This window comes from Sitodiplosis mosellana, unplaced genomic scaffold (assembly GCF_009176505.1).
Source record: "Sitodiplosis mosellana isolate CC-2019 unplaced genomic scaffold, AAFC_SMos_1.0 Smas_scaffold_2634, whole genome shotgun sequence".
NCBI lineage: Eukaryota > Metazoa > Arthropoda > Insecta > Diptera > Cecidomyiidae > Sitodiplosis > Sitodiplosis mosellana.
The window spans coordinates 1-6,693 of NW_022597876.1; the positions used below are offsets into that span (position 1 = coordinate 1).

The window sequence follows — 6,693 nt, forward strand, 5'->3', positions numbered from 1 at the left end:
CTCTATCTAGGTGCTTGTTTTGCACAATGCCAGCGGTACACCTGGAACTGGTGAACCTGGAACCGGTAAACCTGGAAGCGGAAAGTTCCAAAAGGCATTGGAGGTATGTTGTCATGGTGAAAAAAACATGTTTTCGTCGGATCATTTTTATTTATTTCGCACTTTTTGGCCCTTTCATTAAGTTTTGTCACCTTAATTCCACTATTTCAAATCACTTTCGTACAAAATATATTTGACACTTGTCGAAGAAATAAATTTAAAGTTCAATCGAATTTCTGATGAACAAGGGAAACGTTCAATATTTAGTAGAAAAAGGTTGAAAATGAATTGAAATACTATTTCCAAGGCACGTGTTTGCACACACTTAAAAATTTATATTTAAAAAATCTTTTAAATTTATACGGAATGTGAGACTTGGCAAAAGTAGTAGCTTTACTATATGTAACAAATTGTCGAAAACAATCCGATGAAAAATTCTTTTTGAATATCATTTAGGCATTAAATTGCATCAGCATCGATATTCTACATGACTCTAGAATTTATTATGAATTTTCGTTAATCCACAAAATAGAAAAATGAGCCACCAAAAAAGTCGGTCTCTTTCGAATTAAAAAATGTACCAGCAGCACAAGGAAATAAATTAGGTTCATCACAACCACCCATGTGAGTATAACAAAATATGAGAGAGCTGCGAGAAAAACATGAGTAAATTATTTTATTTCGACTTTAAATAGCTCTTCTGATGCAGTTAGTAAAAAACCTCAGGTAAATCAGTAAATCATTTCACTTCGCAATTGTAGTAGCTTAATGCAACAAATTGTCGAGAAATATTCGATGATAAATTCTTTTTAAATGTCGTTCAGGAAATGATTGGCAAGGGTCACGGCAATAAAGTGGAGTAAGTTATTTAAATCGAATATATTTCCCTGATTTTCCCAGAATAATTATTTGACTAATTTTCAATGTTCCTGTAGTCATACCGTTTCTCAATCAACTGTTAAAGTAGTTGAACTAATTTTTACTATTCTTCTTACAGTAATAAACCTCCTCAGATGGGAACCTTGGACCTGTAAGTATAAAAAAAATTTGAGAGATCTGCGAAGAGAATACAAGTAAATTATTTCATTTTGACACAGAGTTGAACTGGCCGTTCCCTGGGCTTGAATACTGATTAGAGGGTAAGCTTTCGATTTCATATCGAAATTCACCGAACTTAAGTTCCATGTAAAGTTTCAAGCGAACCCAAGTGAGCTATGGCTTTTCATTGCTTTAAATGTTGCTTTTCTTTTCCATTAGAAAACAATTCGTTTTCATGAATTTTTAAAGTTAAAGTTTTCTTTCTAAAAATCTTAAATTTTTTTCCACGACAGAAAAAACCCAGCTGCACAAGCAAACGATGACAATTGGATCAATGAATTGAATGCTATGATTGTTCTATCAGATTACCTTTGTCCACGATACATTTTTCTCTAAATAAACCATTGTAGACAGTTGATTTCATTTCTGTTACACACCTAAAACCGTTGAAACGTTTCATTCATTCGATTCTCTCATTCTTTTTTTATGTGTCATCGAATGCATCAACAACTGATAAAATTGGAATTTTATCCCGAAAAATATTTCATATTGATGCACTTAAAATAAACGAACAGATGATGAACAACCATTCGATGAATCATCGCCGATAGCTAAACATATATTTCTAAACATTAAATTTAAATATGGACAACTTGGTCCATTGGAATTGCAAATTTGGTTCAACCAAATGTTCAAAGTCTTTTGAATACCATATTCAACATCCTCTTAATGATTGTTACGGTCTCGAAAATGAAAAAAAAGGTAACAACGATGAAATATGAAACACTTTAAAATTGATTTTTTTTTATCTAATTAATATTCATAAATAGTCTTTTGCTGGGTAGAAATATGTTTTGAATTATAATGAGCGGAATAAATTCGATTTAATGAAATATGTGTATTGATTGGTTTCGTTTTTGTTTCTATTTTTTTAACTAACTATTGATGTTATGAAGACTGTGAGATTAGAAGTGTGATGTGATTGCAATTTGAAATGAATGCTTCGAATTGCACTAACTACTTGCTTTTTTTGTTGGTTGTATAAATGGTTTACTCTATATCATCAAATCGGTATAAGATATCTGCCGATTGCAAGTGGCCACCGTTCAGTTTTTTTCTTTCGTAAATTCCAGTATTTCAAAGTATCAAAGTCAACGGTCTTAAACTATATGTATAAGAGCTCCCTACTCTAGCCAACCTATACTTTTGGTCGGCGCAAGATAGCGGTGGCGCCTAAATAAAATGTATTAGCAATTTGCGGCATTTTTAAGAACTATCAATACTTTTTGTTGTTGTCATGAATTTCGCAACAACAAGACGTATTGATAGTTCCTAAACTTGCCGCAGACTCTATTTAGGCGCCACCGCTACTCACTGTTACGTCAAATACATTGGTTCTTATGGCAGAGAAGCACAGCTTGACTCTGAGCCTGTTACAGATTCATTTTTACACGCGTTTGTAGTCAAATGAAGTTGTATGGGTCTAATTTCTGTACTGATTCCTGGAGATTACATTCTAACAATTAGTGTTTTTACTTCTTAAATTGTGTACAGAGGATAACAAGTATGTAAATATATATGTATGTTCGAGTGTGTGTGGGTGTATGTTTGACCTACTTCTTGCGCCTTGGTCGTCGTTGTTTTTCTCGTCTGCTCGCCTCCAATTTCCTACTTCTTTTGTACGCTTCGCGATTTCGGTGATATTCCGCATCAAGTATATTGCGATTCAAATCGATCCTAGACCAACGTTCATCTACAATTTAGTTGTGTACACAGAAGCATGCATCGTTTTCGTGGCTTCCATTTTTAAGCTGGACCTGGATGTGACGGAATGCGTTTCGACCTAATTCTGCTAAGGTGATGCCTTCTGGTAAATCAAGTTCCGAAGAACAGTGTGTTTTGTTGATGTTGTATGCTTCCAATTCAGCAAATCGACATTTTACATAAAGCTTTTTGGATGCACCGTTGAATAAAACGTCGTACTGCGCATGGCGCAAACCATCCGTATGATCTATCAGCAAACGGTATCTCTTCTGGAGAATCTTTTTACCTGAAGAAAAAAAAACCGAGAATATAAATATTTAATAAATAAAAACAATATTGGGATTTTTCTCAAAATTGATTAGTACCATTGGCGGGCGGATTCCTTGGTATTAAATACCGTGGCAAAACGTACGCGACGAATGACTCTCTTTCTGATCTTTCAACCAATTTTATACGGCTCAACAGAGCTGCCGTTTTGCGCGATGATTCGTATAAAGCCGTATTCATTCGGTCAACGTCAGTGGCCACTCGTATTTCGTTGGTAATCATGGTTAAGTATGTCGTTTTATTCGCATTGAAGAATCCTAAATCATCTGCGCCTTTGTTTGGGCACCAATTTGGGCCCAAATTGCTCTTCTTCGGTGAATACGGTCAGATTATTGAACAAATTCGCCAGATAATCCATGTCACATTCGGCAAATATCGATTTTCGTAGAATTTTGGTTTGTTCGCCGCTCAAGCCTTCTCGAAATGTTTTGGTACATGATGATAATGCGGCCAATTCCTCATTCTCATTGTCATTTTCCTCCCCCGATGAAGTTTCGTGATCGAAATCAGATGAATTTACAAAGGCATATGGAGGTGGATTAGCCGTCGCTTGAAGGTAGATTTGGTTTAATCCAGTCGAAATCGACGTTGAACGGCTAGGCCCAGCGCTCAGTTCGTTTAATCCTGTTGAGATGGACGAAGAACGGCGTTCCAGGTAACCGTGAACTGATTGTGAGAAAATATCTTCCGACTGGGCATTCTCTTCCGACTGGGCTCTTAGAATTCGTTCGTGTCTCGTTTATTTGGCTATAACGGTTGCATTGCCATGTCTTCATGCCCCAATCGATGCCAAATTCATAGACATAGAAGCCACCATAGTACCGTGTACGCACCAAACCATTTTTCACCAACTTGTCGACTACGGTTCTCTTCACTGAGTACAGAATCGGTGCCGATACACCATCGCTGAGAATATGTTCGATTTTTTTGTTTGCTTTCAACACTCGATTGATTTTCTCCATGTTGAAAATCATATTGAAATAATACGCTTCATTTGATTTTAACGTGACGTCGCACCCTGAGTGTTGACAACCATATTGATCACGCGGAATGGTACCGGTTTCGCACATCATACGATACAAAATATCAGCGTCTATTCTCACTGCCTTTCTCGTGTGATGACATATTGGGATGACCACCAAATTTTTGAACTTTGGCAACGCAATGACTTGCACGATGTTGTCGTGGTGCCCAACCGGTGTGGGCCATGTAAAAGCAATATTTTTCATAGTTGACTTATATTCACCACACACATATTTTGCGAAAATCTGGTCTGGCATTATTTGACCACATAACGCAAATCCGAAGGCATATTCATTATGCACAAATTATGCACAAAATAATTGCATATTCGAACATGCGAAAAAATGCTGCCCCGTCGAGTGGTGAAAATGACATTCACAGCAAATTCACCACAAAAAGTAGACTCGAAATTTGCACATTTTTCGATTTTTTCGAGACGTGCAAATGCATGCACAAATTTTTAAATGCCATGCACAAATTATTTACGTAAACAGGCCACCGGTTTCCAGACCTTGACCGGCTGGGGAGGGGGAGCCGCAATTTTCGGTTCGATCACTCGTTCGATGTCAGTGACATCATGTCACAACGATAACAATTCAAATGCGTTACCCGTTTTCCCTTTTGATTTTAGTTGCTGGCTGTTCAATCTTTCATATTTCATGACATGGTGAAATTGTGAACGGCGGTTTGTTTACAATAACAAACTTCAAAATGAACCAAAACTAATAGCGGGAATATGCACGACATTAGTTTTGCCTGCCATCTCTGGACAATTTAAAACGTAATCGTTGAAAATCAGAAGAAATGAATTTGAAAATATACTCTCACCATTCAGTTCATTCTCTTTGGATCAATACATGAACAAAAACATCCCGGGTGAACGCGATACGCTTTGATGAAAGCCTACAGTCGTTCAATGAGGCTTTCATAATTTTTATATACATTTTAAATACTGAACGCCTGGGATTTCATTGCTATTCTCACTTCTTTCGTGCATTCGTAGCATTGAAAGCCTAGCGTGAAACATACACACGTACAACTGAACGCCTAGGCTTTCAATGCTACGAATGCACGAAAGAAGTGAGAATAGCAATGAAAGCCTAGGCGTTCAGTATTTAAAATGTATATAAAAATTATGAAAGCCTCATCGAACGACTGTAGGCTTTCATCAAAGCGTATCGCGTTCACCCGGGATGAACAATTTAGATCATAGAATTTTATTGCAAACGCTAATGCTATTTTTGCTTCGGCAAGTGTGAATATCGATTGCTCCGTTGTGTGAACACAATTGATACAGAATTCTTTTCTCTTTAATTTAAAATCTAACATTTCTCTCGTTCCTAATATTCATACAGTTGGTTTACACTGCAATTTCAGTCGATTTTGACGGAAAAAAAGTCTAAAAACGTTACATCTTTTAACATTAAAAATGACTAAATTGCGTTACATGAATGTTTGGTGGGAACTGACAGACATTGGATTGATCAAATTGGTTTGTGTGAACTGTGCCGGTATTCTGGAACACAATCCGCAAAAATCGTTCGGAACTATTTTTTTCGAAGACCATATTGGAGTGAAAGAGAGAGATTCCACTATTTTTCAGCGTCCCACTGGAATTATTTCTCACACAATCCACTCTTCCTTGAGTTATCGGAATAATTCCGGTGGGACGCTGAAAAATAGTGGAATCTCTCTCTTTCACTCCAATATGGTCTTATGTACGAAAAAAATAATTCCGAACGATTTTTGCGGATTGTGTCCCAGAATACCGGCACTGGTGATATCATCTTTTGGGGAACTTAATTCTTAATCATTTATTTTTATAATGAACTGTTTGGTGCGTCCAAATCTAGTTCGAACTAATAGTTGTTTGTCACGTAACGTTTGGACTTTGGCGAAAATTGATATCTCAGAATTGAAGTGGTCACTTGTTTGCTTTCATTAACCCTTTAGACGCTATAGCTATGAAATCACAGAATTTTTTTGCATTCCTGTTTGTTAACAAATGTAGGGAATTGAACTAGCTTTCATTTGATACTTTACAGTCTACAATTGGTTGGATGAATGGAAAGTTTTTTCTGTTCATGTACTGCTATAAAAAAATGCGAAATTATAGCAGAATTACACATTTTTCCTCCTCTTATCTTGTGGGTTTGTTCATTCTTTTCAATTGTCAAATTAGGACTCGTAGGACCAAAACACATCAATTTAACTTTCTGCATCATTAGTTTTATGAAATTTAATTTTTTCAAGCTTTTATAGTGATTTGACACTTTTGACTCTTTTCCGATCTTCTCGACAAATACGCAATTTTTCAAAAATCTAAGTATGAGATTTTTCTCTATTTATCGTGGCACAAAACATATATCAAAATGATTCAAAGACAAAAAATTGTGCATTAAAAGGTTAATGATACAATTACTATATATATATATAAGTCGTGAACAATTTCACTTGAAACAGTGTTACTCATCAGCAACGGGCTGCAATAAAACCAATAAG

The 6,693-nt window shown here is 36.1% G+C and overlaps 2 long non-coding RNA genes across 2 annotated transcripts; one reads left to right on the forward strand and one right to left on the reverse strand.

Moving 5' to 3' along the window:
* On the forward strand, positions 1-1,484 carry LOC129571489 (uncharacterized). Its single transcript, XR_008688288.1, has 7 exons — positions 1-103; positions 572-663; positions 735-765; positions 864-898; positions 1,037-1,069; positions 1,137-1,178; positions 1,371-1,484. It is a non-coding gene; the product is annotated as an uncharacterized LOC129571489 (long non-coding RNA).
* Positions 1-5,074, reverse strand: LOC129571490 (uncharacterized). The gene is made up of 2 exons (XR_008688289.1): positions 3,207-5,074; positions 1-3,127 (listed from the first exon to the last, which is right to left on the reverse strand). It is a non-coding gene; the product is annotated as an uncharacterized LOC129571490 (long non-coding RNA).
* Positions 5,075-6,693: the final 1,619 nt, after the last annotated feature.